Source organism: Trachurus japonicus, chromosome 15 (genome assembly GCF_045865225.1).
Source record: "Trachurus japonicus isolate A0001 chromosome 15, Traja_1.0".
Taxonomy (NCBI): Eukaryota; Metazoa; Chordata; class Actinopteri; order Carangiformes; family Carangidae; genus Trachurus; species Trachurus japonicus.
In genome coordinates, this window is record NC_140921.1 from 11,318,356 (window position 1) to 11,335,064 (window position 16,709).

The 16,709-nt window shown below is 41.7% G+C and overlaps 1 long non-coding RNA gene across 1 annotated transcript; it reads right to left on the reverse strand.

The window, feature by feature from the left end:
• Nucleotides 1-617: 617 nt before the first annotated feature.
• On the reverse strand, nucleotides 618-6,670 carry LOC146973249 (uncharacterized). The gene is made up of 2 exons (XR_015037670.1): nucleotides 6,497-6,670; nucleotides 618-1,146 (listed from the first exon to the last, which is right to left on the reverse strand). It is a non-coding gene; the product is annotated as an uncharacterized LOC146973249 (long non-coding RNA).
• Nucleotides 6,671-16,709: the final 10,039 nt, after the last annotated feature.

A 16,709-nucleotide genomic window follows, 5' to 3' on the forward strand; every position in this document is an offset into this window, starting at 1 on the left:
TTTTTAAAACTGACTTTAAAGGAAAACAGCCATGAACATGCCTGCATACACATAGAAGTCCCAGCCAGGTTTATCACTTTTTAGTGTCCACTTAAAACACTTCTGTTCAGCTGCAGGACAGATTTTGAAGTTTGTGTTTGTGTATTTGCATTTATTTTCTCAAGCTGCAGTGTGCTGAGCTCCCAGGGCCACCGTATGAAAGTCAACATCTGGCTTATGGTGAATACAGCAGAATAAATGTGTTTGGCTGTTTTGTTGCATTGCGGAAAATAATTGTGTGTAGGATGCAGAATTTCAGTGCAATTGACTGACAGAGAAAAACTAAATTTGCCGTCTGTTTGTAGCTCCTCCTCTGCTTTGCTTGACTTGATGTCAGACAGTTTTTGATATACTTTTTAATACGTCCGGTACAAAAACTATATATAAATTCTCTTCAGTGGTTAAATAGATATCCAGGTCAAAAGTAAAAATCAAAAGCTTTTTGCTCTGCTTCACAAATTCAGAATGAACTTTGATACTCTGTGAACTGACATGATTTATGTCAGATTGTAAATGCTCGGTCCATGTGCTCTGACAAATCAAATTAAGTGTGCCGTGGACACCTCACATACTTTCTCTTTATTTATTTCTTCAGAAATAAAGAAATAACTTTTCTCTGATCTGAAGCTCTGAGCACTGACACATGACTTTTTACAGCAGGTAGCATAGAGAGGAGATTTGCTCTTTTTCCTGTCAGATATATCTTTGCCCTGCGCTGCCCTGCAGATCGCTGCACACACTCCTTTGACTATTTATGGCAGCAGTTAACTCCCAGTGCTCTGGTAAAGAGCTTCAGCAGCAGGTGAAGTCAGAGATGTAGCGGAGAACCATATCCCAGACCTGATACAACATTACAACACATAAACGTACAGGGATGAAAAATAGCACAGGACAGTCTCACCAGGGTTAAAGATGAAAATGTGTGTATTTGTGTGTATGTTTTAGGGGCCGGTAGTGTGACACCAGATTGATTCCAGACTGGTGTTTTCTGTGGATTTTGGAAAGGGAATACGCCCTGCCCTCCTTTCGCATTAGTGCTGCTGTTGCATAGCCTCTATCCATTCAACTGATGGATGTCGCCCAAGAGACTCGCAAACACACTGCAACCTGCAACTTCAGGAGAGAGGAGAGGACAAAGGAGAGGAGGGAAGAAAAGAAGACAAAGGAAGAACAGAAAGGAGTTCTAAACCAAGCAGACCCACTGCCAGCCACTTCTCTGCTGCTCTACTCTACTTTACTGGCTTCTATTCTTTGTGTGACACACAGCTTATTGTCCGTCTTCTCTTCCTCATTCCAACAGAGGGTCCATCCCTCAGGCCACAGACCATTTCAAAACAGCCTTTATTGTAGCACGCTGTTTCTTTTGATTACAGGAAGGTCTCACTTTACCCCACCACTCCATAGCCGAGCAGATCGTATTACCTACTGTTGTGTGTGAGCACGTCTGAGTGTGTGGGTGTGTTTGTGTGCGTGCATACTACTATATCCATGCACACGTGAATTGTTTGTCTCACAGTTAAAGGATGTATTGCATCATGTTAGCAGCAAACATCCTCTTTTAATTTCTAAGAAATCTGTGCATCTACTGTATAAGGAGCAAATGTCTCCTTCACTACAAGAACAAACATTGTTTAAATGTGTATTATAGTTTATCAGATAAGTTAATGTAAAAACGCAGTGAGAGAAACGATGTGTATCTAAAGTCGGAGGCCATCAGTGGTCACAGGAAAGGCTGAAATACCTTTCATATCTGTTTCCAAATGCATATCACAACCACATTTGGAAAGACTAACTCAAAAGCTGAGAATAGAGTTGCACAGTGTTTAATAAATTGAATCTGACTGGCCAATAAAACCCTGCCATGTGCGCCGGAGGGGTCACTCAGGGGTCAAGGGCCCGGCCCCTGATCCAGACAGACAGCCTCGATTCCGTGTTTTCTGCAAAACACAAACGGGTGAAATTCATACTTCAGCAATGTCAACTTCCCTCTGCAGTTCTGTCACTTACAGCACATGCCTCAGAGAGAGCAGAGGGAGCGGGCGAGAGAGAGAAAGACAGGATATATCCTGTATCATTTCCTGTTCTGCCAAGCGATGTCTTTCTGACCTTGTTCATGATATGCCTCCGTGCTTCTCAGTATCCTCTCCCTGGCGCTTTTATACACGATTGTGTCTCTATCTGCCCGTCGTTCTCACTGATGCTCCTTTTTATCTGTCTGCCTCGCTCTACCTCTTTCCCTCCATCTTTATCTCTCTCTTTTCCTCCATGGCCTGCAGCTGGCAGCGGGGATGGGGGGCGCATTGCGGGCTGAGTTGGGTGAGTTTGCTGCTCCCCCCTTCTCTCCAGGCGACACGCCAGCGGCTGCCTCTCCCTCTACATCCATTTTTGACCACACGGTCAAGAGGGAGTGTTTTCTGTTGCTCTTGGACCGCACTTTCAAAAAGCCTTTTCCCTCTCCGCGTCTGTCTGTGCTGCACGTCTGACGAAAACTCGGGCCCCGTTTTTCCAACCAGAAGTGCTAGTTCTGGCATCGTGAACAGCCTCCTGCCCCCCTCCCTTCACACACACATACGTACACACACACACACACACCACAGCCCAGTCCCCTCGTTGAAACACCAAATATTTCATTTTGGAAGCAGGGATGAGGAGGCGAAGGATGAGGGAGGGGAAAAAGGAGATACAGTTTATTTATGAAAACAAACAGGACGGGTGCTTTGACGAGTGCAGTGTAGATTGTGGGTATATTCACCAACAGGAAAGGTGAGAGGCAGGTAAATGTAAACGTTCATTACATTACCATCGACTGCCTGGCCTCTGATGTATGCTCCCTGGTTTCTTAAAAGCTCTCCTCTGACCAAAGTCGAGCTTCTTCTAATTCCACGCAGAGCTCTGGGAATTTATTCAATTACCCTAAAATGATCACATAAGAAAAAGGGCTTTAGAATCTGCTGAGGTGCACAGGATAAGCTTTCAGAGCTATCTACAGAATCTCTTTAATTCACCAAAAGTGTGTGTGTTTTACAACCTGAAAGTGCCTCAGAGCAGCTTTTTTTTGCTGAGTCCATTAAAATCTGCACCATCGCCCGTTCTGTAAACAGGAAAATTATTAGAGATATCGAGTGAATGTGTGTTGAAAGATGTTAACTATTTTAGTGTTTGCTGTTTCTTATGACTATAACAGTTCATACTTTTATCTATGTAGCCTACTGTTACTATTGATATTACTTTAGCATTTATTAAAACTTTAATAATTCCAATTTAATTTCATAGCATATTTAAAAGATCTGTTGATTATTCTTAAAGTTTAATAGCTGCTTCAGTGTTGTTGAGCAGTGCAAAAATATTAAAATCACAAGAATACACACATAAAAAAGAAAATTATCATGTTGCTAATTGGTTTTGTCTGTAGGAAACCCCAAAATATTCATGTTACATTCATAGAAGCCAAAGAAAAGCAGCAAAACTCCCACATTTGCAGAAGCTGGAGCTGCTGAATGTTTGACATCTCTGAATGAAATCTGACTTCTGTTGAGTAGTTAATGAATTAATCACTTCATTAATTTATTACAAGTTTGTTTAAAGTGTTATTAAGTGTTTGTTTTTTTCTCAGTGACTAGTTTTGATATTGTCTCAGAATGAGAGCTGGTTGCCTCAGTGACACATGCTCAGTCATTTCCATTATCAAAGACGTCAGATATTATTTTTCTACGACTAGATCGTCTCATCATGAGCTCTTACATGAAATAATTCATTAAACCTGAATCAAAAACATTTCTCTGATCACTGAACACAGGAAGCATCTGTGTGATGATGATGATGTTACTGTCCCTCTTCTCCTCACAGATCCAGAATGGAGGTTTAACGCTCGGTCTAAATTGAGGTTAAAGAGCATCTTTTCACCTTTACAAGACTTATCCTGAACATGGAAACACCACCCAGACAGCTACACACACACACACACACACACACACACACATTTAACTCCAGGCGTCCACACACACACAAACACGCAGCTCTGTGTTAATGAGAGTGTACTCTCCCTCTGTTTCGCTCTCTTTTCCGCCCCATCAGGGAATATAAAGTTTAACAGGCATTTTGCTATCACTGACCCTGAGGAGGAAATGCACTCACCGCCGAGAAAGACGACTAATTACCCCCGAACGCTGTGGGTGTCTGTGCTGCTGTGTGTGTGTGTGTGTGTGTGTGTGTGTGTGTGTGTGTGTGTGTGTGTGTGTGTGTGTGTGTGTGTGTGTGTGTGTGTGTGTGTGTGTGTCAGTGTGTGTGCAAAGTGTGCATGTGTTTGTGCTTGGAGCTGCACTTTTTGTAAGTGTAAGTTAAGAGCATGACACCTATTGATGAAAAGTTTCAATCAGGGTTTGAGGAGTGGGAGGGGGTGGGGGGTGTATCAGCTGTGTGTGTGTGTTTCAGAAGAAGTTGAGTTGGTGTGGAGGTTTTAGATGGTTGGTGGGGTTGGGGGGTGCAGGCTAATTTATGTCAGCACTATAGCGAGCTCCTAGATTTATTGATGGTAAGGCAATACGGAGAGATCTCCTTCTTCAAAAACGCTCTCCAGCCCCCCCCACCCCCACCCCCACCCCCTGCTCCACACACACACACACACACAACTTAATGCCCTCCACCTTCCACCTCCCACCTTCTATTATACAACATGTCTGTCTTTCACACTGAACCCGAGTGTAACTGTAGAGGCCGTACTGCTGCTGTGCTGACGCAAAGGACATATGGTCCTGAAAGAAACCATTAGAGGTATTGGGGGGTGGGGGGGGTAGATGTACTCTCTCTCCCTCACACACACACATATGCACTGTACATGGCCCACTCCTCTCACCCCCTTTTATCCATCCCCATAAAATGACAGAATTCTTGAAATTTGTAGAGGGATTAGAGCAAAAACTGTCCTTTGGAGGGAAAGTGAATTCACCAGCTGAGACAAGACAGTAATTTGTAAATGGTTCAAGAGGGAGTATTAAGACATGGGAGGAAATGCACTGTAAATTTTTGTTAGCGACGTGTGTCTCTCTGCATCAAAACCCAACAACCATATTTCTGTATATCTTCCGTTTAGAGTCTGCTGGGTTCTTTAAGTGCCAAGAAGAGTTGCACATACGGTATCATCATAGGTCAAGATAAAGATCCTCCCTTGCATAACATATATAACACATATTCTTTTTATGAAGCCATATAATATTTTCTAAATTCTTAAAGTCTCATCTGTGGCACAGTATATATGTATATACATATAATATATACAGTATCTATATCAGATGTAACGCTGGGATTATCACAGTAATCTGACAACTTTATATGCGCCCCCTCATGTCTTTTGACCTTTTCACACTGATCTAATGCCCGTATACACCCTGGTATTCACGTGTCATGTATCTTTCTGTTCGTATCGACACACGTACAGTATCCGTGAGCCTGAGTGTTTTCTTCAGTAGAGATGAAGCAGAAACTACTTCAAAGTCCTGCTCCAGAATGCTCAGTATTTTTATATGCAGGTCTGGGTTCTCTCCCGGCCGTTGTCGTTTCAAAAGAGCTGAAGGCTTATAAAAGCCATGTTAGGGTTATTATGTACATCCTATCTGCTTCAGCCTCCACTGACCCTCAAACTGTGTGTGTGCATGTGTGTGTGTGTATGTGCGTGTGTGGTCATTAGTCAGAGCTACAGTGGAATCCATTTACTCTCAATAATTTCGCTGTTCGGGTTTTTGTGAGCCTGAGAGGAGGAACGAACATCCTGAGTTTATTGGCCATTAGAGCGCTCTAGACGAGTGCGTGCGGGTGCCAGTGCGCGCGTGTACGTGTGTGTGTGTGTGTGTGTGTGTGTGTGTGTGTGTGTGTGTGTGTGTGTGTGCGTGTGTGAGTGTGTGTGTGTCAGGAGAAGTAGTTTGTTTGGCTAAGTGAGGCAATTTTGGTCTTTAAGTATCTCATGTCACTTCCCCTCAGAAAGGGGCAAGTGATACAAGCTCTCCATTCTTAGAAACACACACACACATACACACACATACACACTCCCTGTAGTCATACCCTAAAGTTAATTTGAAGCTTTAGCTTTATATTTAAATAGTTATTTTCTAAATGCGAAATATAAAGTGTATGTAAAGTTTAAATATGATTTAACGATGATCAAGACTTTTTGACTTTCAATCAAAACCTCTAATTATTTTCTTTCCCTCACCGTTGAGTCACTCACTATTGTTTTGCATGTGTGCACTCATGTCCTTCAAAGCCCAAATTAAACAAATCCGTCATGACTAATGACTGATGTAATTGAAATCGAAGCTATGAATCCCCCAGAAGAGACTTAGTGACATGCTCGGAGAAAAACAGAAGAATCTCAAACACGTACACTTCAGCACATCACTGGAGGAAACGTACGTCGTTGCTCTTCAAAAGCCGTCCAAATCCTTTAAGTCAAGTAAGATGTTACCTGATTGGTTCTTCAGGGTGGTCCTCTGATTAACCTGACCAGGCCAGAAACCCAACCACTTTGATCTGTGATTGGTGAGGTCACCCAATGAGGTCAGCCAGCGTCTGCGGCGAAACCGAGAAGGCCGGTGATGAAGTATTTGAAGAGCATCGTTCCAAAATGAGACATGACACCTAGTTTCACAAAGAGGAAAGAAAAAAAGAAAAGAAAAGATGATTGTTAGCATGCATGAGAGTCAAACTCATATTGATTCATTCTGAATCCATCAGTCCACGACAGTTCACGACTTACAAAATCAGCTTCCTCTTACATTCAGTTTGATTGAGTCAAGAAAAACTGTTTAATTTCATAAAAATTAGCTTATGTAGCTTAAGTCAATAGAATACATGACTTTTTTTTTACATACATATTCAGCCTATCATTAATGGCGAGTCATCAGTTGCATATATCTGATGATTAAATGCAATTATTTCCCAATAATCACTTCATGTGGGATACCTGTCAATAAATTACAATCTCCCTTCCCCTTTTTCTGTATCTTTAGGGGCCCTCTTTTCTTTCAACTTCTCTTTTTTTCCTTCTTCTGTCTCTCTCTTTCTTTGTCCCTGCTCTGACATCTCTCTTCGTAACCCCTGTTGCTTCAGAGGAAGATGAACTCTGAACAGCTGTGGTGCTCCCTGCCTGTAGTGAGTTATGGTGAGCTGCTGTCCTCTTGGCTTTTATTGATAATATTACAATGGCTGATGTAAATATGACTCTGGCTGCAACAACCCTGCCCCCCCCCCCTCCATCAACCTAATACAAAGCTGCAGTGCACCTTGGTGGATGAATTTAACACTTAACCTGTGTGTGTGTGTGTGTGTGTGTGTGTGTGTGTGTACGTGAGAGCAAGTGAGGAAGTCGGGGAAAGATTCACTGTGGATCTGTGTGTCTGCGTGTGTGTGTGTGTGTGTCATATTCACTTCCTGACCCCAGGACACTCCTTCCCAAGGTAGAGGCTCAGCATCAGGCTACATGCCGTTTGCAGGAAACAGCGAGCCGAGATCCAACATGATAAACGGCTCTGAGCTTTAAGTCGGAGAAAAGAAGATCCCGCCGTCGTGTGTCCACATATTTTTATCTGTCTATGCTGAGCTGTGACTTCCCATAGTGCTGTAAATAATACGTTCTTTTCACGGGTTGCTGTCTCTTATGTGTTGCAGACACAGAAACATGATTGAATTTTACTGGCACATGCACTTTTATGGGTGTCATTTCTCTTTCTTTGCCCATGTTTGAAGGCATTCCTTTCCATTTCTGTGTGGAAACAAAGACAAAAGGTAGAAAGAAAAAGACAGCGATGATCAGAGCGGTAAATGTTCCTGTATGGGCTAAAACTATTACAAGACTACACACACACACATACACACTTATCCACACAAACACTTGAGCCAGCAGCTGCGTTGCGAGCACTGACTAGGTTTTCGTTGCCCTGACCTTAAGGTGTAAATTCTACATTAATGCCTCGTCCATTAACTTGACTGAACTCTGATGCTATGACTGCTAAAGATACAACACACACACACACACACACACACACACACGGGCATACATACACATACATATTCAGAGAGGCACCAAGAGTTGCAGCTGCTGTCCACCCACACACTCCAACCATGTCATTCGGACTCATTCCTTCCCTGCACACACACACACGCACACACACTGTACCACATTCACTGCATTCTGCCATAACACAGGCAGGCAGGAAGCAAATGTGTCATTTATTAGGGCCTGTTTCCAATCTGTGCTGATGATGAATATCTCCGATCTCCCCCCCTGCTGCTCCTGAATATTCTGAAACAAAGGCCTCTTATGAAATTATACTGTCATTAGAATGACTGCTCTGATTAGATACTGGGGCTGGATTAGCCATCTGCTTGGCTCTCAGGCAGAGGAATGATATGATCAGAACTAATTACCATGTATTCCTACATCTGAACACATTGAAGGGTTTGGTTTCAAAATATGATACGCTGTTTCATTTTGAGTGGCTGAAAAATTGAGTTGCTAAAAAGTCTTTGTGTGGTGGAATCCTATATAAGATATCACTATTCGGTTTGATTGTGCACTGTGATGCTATAAGAATTGACTATTTTTTAAGATATTTTAAAATATTTAAACTATATATTTTAAGGTTAATATCCTATTAACCTGCACAAAAACACAAATTCATATAGTAAAATACTACAAAACGCAAAATTGTGAGTGCTAATAAAACAACTCTCTATTTTGAAGCTCCCTCGTCCAAGTAAATATTCTTGGCTTAGTGTGTGAGGGTCTTTCCACTTGTTTCCACATGTCAGAGAGTATTGAAGAATGGAGATCGTTGTGGACAGTGTGTGCTGGTGTCAGGAGTTGCCACTGTGGAATGGACATATGTAGCAATTTATCACTTGTCTCTCAGCACATGTGTGGGTGGCCCTGCAGCGGGTATTATTGCAATTTGGGAGCAATTGACAGTAATCCCCTCTTTCTGCTTGTGTGAAAGCTCATCATCCCTCTGCACGCCGACAGGCACGTCTTCACTAGAGACGACCTCCAGAGCTGGTACAGAAAAGCTTTGGGTCTGTCGTAGCTCATGCTGTATATCATTATCAGCTCGTCTCCAACTTTTTTCCTGGTGGTCTGGAGAGCCCTCTCAGTTAAAACCACTACACTCTCAGGGAAAGTAAGCAGAAACAAATCCTTGCAGGCGTGGCGATGGCAATTCGATGCACTGCTTTAATACCGATGCATACGCTTTAGTCATTGAGCAAGCAGGCGAGCAATCCGACCGTGACACTCCCAAGTCAGGCTTTGCAGCAATCAACACACAAATAATCACTAATCCATAACATTGTTTCCATTATATAAGTTCAGCACAGAGGTAATGGTAAAAGTAAAGCCATTGAGGAAATGACCACCCATTTAGTAAAGTGACATACTGTATTTATCAATGACAGTTGATCCACAAAACAAACTGTCAGTTCAAAGGTCAGCCCATCGTCTGCATTTGAGTTATCACTAGAAGAATAAAATACTAATAGATGAAAATAAATTTAGTTTGGAGTAGCCTCTGGCTGTCAAAGTTAACGCGATAATGACACGTTAATGCAAAACTTCTACGCCACGCCACTATTTTTTTTGCTACTTAAACTGTTCAACTGCGGTTTCGGTTAAATATTAAAATCATCGCGTTCTGTCTTGTGCTTCCTGTTGGTGTGGATTTTTTTTTTCATATTTATCTAAGCGCACAATATTTCCATGACCTTGAAGATTTTTATAGAGCAGCCATGAGTGGATAGAAATGTTGACAGTGAATGTTCGGCAGGCGGTCGCTGAAGGATTTAAAGACGCTATTATATTATTACAGTCGCGCTTGTCCAAATATCATTTGCTGTGAATAGAAAGTCTTACATTATAATTTATGCTCTGGCTTTAAAGAGAAGCGTTTAAAAGGGAATCATTTGAATCATTGGCATAAACAGCGACACTATAAGGAGAAACTAAACCTAAGTAAAATGTAATGATGCATGAGGCGGGTCCTCAGCCTTGAGCCCCATCTTTTCTCTCAAATAGCTGTGGTTGCCATATGCTCACATTGACTATAATTGTTAGTTTCCTGGACAAAGTGTTCAGAGGTTTGCAGGCATTTAATATACCCTACAGGCAGAATTAAAAAGCAATCATGAAATCCAATTCTTCCATATAAAAACAAATGAGCAATACATCGTGCCACACTTCTATTTACAAAGCAAACACTTTGCTTTCATCTTCACAATATCTCATATGTTGCTCAATAGTGAGCAGAATACAGCAGAGGGTTTGATGGATGGTTTGGTTTAATGAGAGAGAAGTCATTTAGACGATTAATGGGATTTCTTGGAGGCTTTGCAGTGGTAATGGGCTTTGCAGATCCTGAATAAGGGAACGAATACACTGAAAGCACAAAAAGCTGTGAAAAGATAAAAGTAAGAACCGTAGCATAGAGTCAAGGCAGCAGCGCCAACAGGCACTGATCAGAAGATGTGATATGGTCTTTTTGTGGTGGTCTGGCTGCGATGACAGCACGAGTCTGTCGCCAATCAAAGATACTTGTGTTCTTGAGAAAAACAAGAATCAGCAGCCTGAAAGAATATGTGTCTTTATGTCTATGTCTTTTATTTTTTAACAATATACAGTAAGGCACAATGGCAGCATGGCTATAAGGATGGCGATGTCGATTGGTCATGATTCTTTTGACTCATGATACATTAACTTGATGGTTTAGTGCCAAGTTTCCTAGATTTCCAAGGCTTCTCCATGAAGTTTGAGAGAAATGTCTCAACAAGTGTTTAAACCCGATAAACTCCCTTCAGATAATTTTTTTAAGTGCTGATGATTTCCTCACTTTTTCTTCAGCACCTTCACTGTACTTTTCTCTGTTTCTTTAGTCCTTAATCAACAAATGCTTGCCTAAAGAAATCATCACTGTATCTAAGTACAGTATCACAGCGTCTCTTGCATGGCTGTAGACTCTCAGTCTTTTTTTCTCGACAGCATCCAGTGACGTCTCGAATTGCATTTAATCCATATGAAGCAATCCAGTTGAAACCAATGCTGATGTTATCTTGTAAGTAGGATGTAGGGTAGGGTGTCCATTGAGTCTTCAGGGATGATATATGGAGCATTAATGCAGATTATGCTGTCAGAATCCAAGCCACTAGTTTCAAGGTAATAATTTATATGAGGTTAAAAAATAGTTTTATGCCATAATGATGTCAGAAAGTAGAAATGATTTTGTGTATGTCAAATGTTACAGCTGCTTGTGCTGTGTTGTTTTCAACCTTTGCACATTGAGGCTACATATAAAAGAGAAAGAAAGCACCTATCACATGATCAAAACTTCATTGTCAATCATCTTCATGTCATAAAAAAACACCATGTAGTGAGATGTGTAATAGAGGCTCCTCTGCGGTACAGTATCAGTACAACCACTGACTCTATCATGGAACTATTTACTGCCCATATGGCCAGTGACACGGGGTCAAGCCTGTGTTTCAAGTGAAACCACGAAGGGTTGTAAAAACCCTGCATACAGGAATGGATACAAATTCAAGCATTAGCACATTGCTAATTACAGCGGGTCGCTTTTAATAAATTCTTTCCTGACATATGAGTTCCAGCTCTGTAAAAGAGGAAGAATGTTGCATGAGGGAAAAACATTAAGCAACGCTGCAGACTCTCGCTGTAAGTAAAAAAGCACTGGTTGTCTGAAGAGGAATACTAGAAGATTAACACAGGGTACCCCCGGTTCCATTTAAAGAGAATGCCCATTTTAAGCATTCACACATTTCCTGGCTATCGGAGCCATGTTTTCTCAGAGTAAATAACTTAACAAGCAGACAGCATGTAAAAGTTGCGCGTCAGCGGCAGAGCTGCTTTCGGTGGGTTATTTGACATTTGTGTCTCATTGCTTCTTTCACCGTTTTGGTAAAACCAGTTTCCAAAATATGCTCTGCTTCGAGCTCTGGCCTTATTTGCACTGAAATAACATTGTGGTATCATAGTGGAGTCCTCTTTTTATTTGTTTAAGGGGTGGGGCAAGCTTTTCCCTCGTGTTTCTGGCCAAGAGAGTAATCTATTCGCTATGTCAAATGGTACATGATCAGAAGCAATTGGTTATCATGACCTAATTATATGTCCCAGGCTTCTGTCCACGTGGATACAGAGCAGCCTAAGGTTTATCTGATCCTACATATTGGTCCCATGGTGGTTTCTTAGTTGCCTTCTGTAACAAAATACCCTAAAAGAGCAGTTCAAGCTAGGTTTACAATTTATTGTCAACATGCAGCCTTACAAACTGAATCAACTGCAAAAATCAATGCAAACTGTATTAATTTGAAGGTTGTTCATATATGTGTAAATCAAATTAAACATCGAGATAAAATAAGTGATTTAAGCAAAAATTTCCTTTTTTTAAAAGTGCTTCACATTAAAAGCACAGAGAGCCTATAAGCCTAAAGAGAAAATACATGCGTGGAGAGGCTGCACACTTTGGCCTGTGCACCATTTGGCAAATTGTAGACGATAATAATACATAATTCCACACTGGAGTGTGTTTGCAGTCATTTAAAACAAGCCCACAGCGTTGACATAAATCAGTGTATGTGTGAAGCTCGTATACCTGCATGTCTGCACACTGCAGGTTTGACGAGAGACAGGTCTGAGGGGATTTCACCATAAAGGTTAGGAACCGTGAAATATCTGAGAAGTGCTGGAACCACTCTCCTCTCCAAATTATGGCCCAAATGCATGCTCTACAGTCTTAGTGGTTGAGGGGAAACGCCTTGGCAGTGCATAAAGGGCTCAGTGTGCGGCTGAAATGACCGTGTGACTCCTGAAAATAAACAGGAATCAAATGGAGTGATTGATCGAATAAATTAACCTAAGCAGCAAGCGGCACGCTCTCTCTCACTCTCTGTCTGTCTCTCTCACACACACACACTCTCACACACTCACACTCGCACTCATCAGGTCCAATGACCAGCCTTGCAGAAAAACAGACACTTGCTGCTGTTCAGACCAGCTGCAATTTGGGTGGAAGTTTGTTCCACAGCAGTGTGGTGGTGGTGGTAGGTGGGCAGAGGGGAGCTGGTGGGTTAAGGCTTTTATTTGCCAGTAGGAGCGGCAAGAGGGCGAAAAGCTGTGCATAATTACAGAGCTTTTAATTTGTCCTTTTTACTTCCTGAAAATGTCCAGATAACCACTGTGAGTAGGATAAATGCAACAAAACGGCTTCAAGCTGCACAACATAGCTGCTGGTTTACCATATTTCTGTTCAATAAACAACTTATTATGCAGATATTTGATCATCATCATCACGTGCTGATTTTGTGAAAATCAATTTATGTAAACATTAGGTAGAACAATAGAGTAAACTCTATTGTCATTGCACATGTACAATGAGACTTTGTCAGGCGACTCTCTAGAATGTCTAAAAGCAATAAAAAATCTGAAATGCAAAAAACTGTCAACTAGACTGTAACTACACTGGTTTCATGGAGAGTTTATTATCAGACAGTCAAGACTTGACTCAGGAGCCTAAAGAGTAAAAAATATTTAACTTTGTATGTTTTGCTTTCCATTTTAAACTGACTGTCAAATTTATAGATGCTGGAAAAATGGGGGAAAAAAACTATTATATTGAGTCTTTATGCATTAAATCAGCATCCAGCAACCCACAGACCAGAGTTTATACACACTGTAAGAAAAACATTTACAAGACCATAGGATGTAGGATGTAGGCTGATGCTGCTGCTGCTGTGTGCGGAAAAGATAAATCGTGGAAAGAAGACAGAGGTTGTAGTCTTTTTTCCTTTTCTCCCTGGTGTTGTTACTGCTGCTATTTGCCCCGTGCTGATCATGAGCTGAAGGTGATGCTCCAGCACTCACCTGTTAACTGCCTGTTAAATTGCTGCGTTTTGTGCAGGCCTGTGTATTCTACACTAGGGGCTGAAATGTAAACCGTCCAGTCTGATGAACCTGTCGACCGGTCAGAGCCTTCTGGAAATCAAGACCCTACACACACCGACACACACACACAAACACACACTCTGCCCCGCCCCCTCCCTGCTGCAGGCCTGTGTGGTTTTACTGAAATCTCCTCCTTGCTCTATAGGATAGCCCCGGCCTCTGGGGTAACAAGATAGATGTAAACAACCAATTATTGGATAGACCCTCATTCATATCCCCTTAACCGGTATAGACACAGAGGTTCTGGCTTTAATAATTTCTCTCTCTCTGCCCAGCATTTGGATGTCTGTCTGAAAGAATGTTACTCATCAACCCCTTGTTGCGCTTGTCTCAGGTCAGTGCATGTAGCAGTCTTATGGGATAAAAGCCACATCCCCCCCACCCCCCCTCCTCCTCCTCACACAGCCCCACACCAACACATAGAGACTTTGCAACACACACCAAAACACACATCTTGCAATAATCAGCTCAATTAGTGGAGGTCGTGGTGGAGAGTGGCCGGGGTGAGCGGTGGGAGGTTGTGAAAATAGGGGGTTGGCTATTAGGGGAAAGGTGATCTCCATTCATCAGCGGGCGTAATAATTACCGTTTCAGAGCCGGAGCTCTCTGATCAAACTGATCAGTGGAAACAAGTGGTTTACAAACACTGTCAGGGGCCAGACACTGGACCCTGATTTGCCCTGTCACTGCCGGTGCACATAGGCTACCCAGAGGCTCTGACCATGACCAGGCAATACAATGAAGACGCTTGATGCAGTATTTATATTTACATCTTTATAATTTACTCTGCTCTGTTCTAACTCATCCTCTCTATCGCCACACCCCGATTCATTCAAATGCACCGTTTAATAACTATATAGATACAACAAGTTTATCCAGGGGCAACAAAGAGTGAGTGAGCAGGTGTTGATTTAGAACATATCCACATGATGAGTGGAAAAGACCCTTCAGGGAGGGATTATCTCCATTTTTTCATATAAAAATCCCCCCAAAACAGGCCCCCACTGAACATGATTTTATCCCGCATTACTCCATCTGCTTTGATTTAATGTTTGGCAGTAATTACAAAGAGGGCTGGACACCTGTTGTACTTATATACCTATGTTCCAAACCTTCATGCTCATATAGTGCATCATCTCATCAGAATGACATCCAGTGAAAACCCTAATGCCCCCCCACCCACACCCCCCATGCTAAGCTCCTTCTAAGGTCCAGGACCCTTTTTTTAGTTCCATCTGCACCCATCATCACCCAAAAATAATCCATGTGACTAAAGGCAGAGGGAGGCAGGGATGAGCTGCACTCACAGGCCTGCAGATAGCAGCGGCACAGAGCACCAGACTGTGGGGAGCAGCTTGGAGTTAAAGCAGAGCTACATGGAAAACTAATCCTAATAAAAAAATAATCACAACAACAAAATAATAAGGAAATAAACAAATTGAATAAAATTTAGCAGCATGTTATTTTCCAGTAAAAGTCTCATAATGAGTATTTGAAACATGCAATTCATCGTCTCCACAGCTCCTAATCTGAACGGCCTTTGATGTGAGATTTAAAAATGAGACGATACATAACCTCCCCTGGAAAATACTGTGACCACTGTTGAGTAATGGCAGCACCTCTCTCACCGCTGGGAGAGCCTCCTGTGTGTTTTGGGCTCAATTACGAGGCCTTATGGTGTTTGTGTTAGATGGACAGAGATGATAAGTTTTTTTTTTTACTTCTAATCTGAAATCGGTTTAAAATGTCACGTCTGTCAAAGTGTGTTTACAGTGGCTCATATTTTCACTCATCGCTCTCGCTTCTCCGCGCTGCAAAGTGAACCCATGAAAACACGTTCAGAAAGCGACTTTCCTGCACATCTGCATGTTTACATGATGATATGTGGCGTCGTAATTTTTTTTAAATAGCCTATAGATTATTATAATTATTATACACATCAATATTATCACTATTATTAGGCCCCCTATGATTTGTTTCAAGTGGGAATACAACATATAAAGTACATTAGCTGTATATGTACAGTATATATATAAGGTTAAATAGCTTCCTTGTTTTTCTCACTATCCATTTCAGCCGAGCCCCGGTCCCCTGACGATTACCATCAGTCAGCCTAATGCCCTAATACTCTGTGAGAACTGCGCTTCAGGCGAAACCCAAGTCAATTTATTAAACAGAGGCAGAACACAACACGGAAACAGGGATCAGGCTCCTCTTACAGGACTCCTCATCTCTCCTGATAAACTAACTTCATAATTGCGCCAATAATTCATTTTAAACAGCCGCGACTCACAGATGAAAACACAGCTCTTCTATCTATCAGGCCCTGGACGAGCTGCTTCAGGCAGCGAGGGGGAAAAATGAAATGAAATGAAATGTTGGCAAATTAAAGTGAAGCAGTGAAAATGGTTCTCAGCCGATGATCAAAATCTTTTTGATACACACCTGAGATTTGAGGTAACTCCTGACTGGGACTTGACATCTGCTGCTGTTAATTATTTAGGCTATGCTGTTGTTCTTGTATGTTTTTGTATTTTGAAAATACAGAATTAAAGCTTGGCATTTATTATATCCAATATTATTTTTTATTTTATGATAATAATAATAATAATATTAATAATCGCCTAATAATAATAGGTAATGCAAATAATAATATTTGCATTACCTATAGTATATA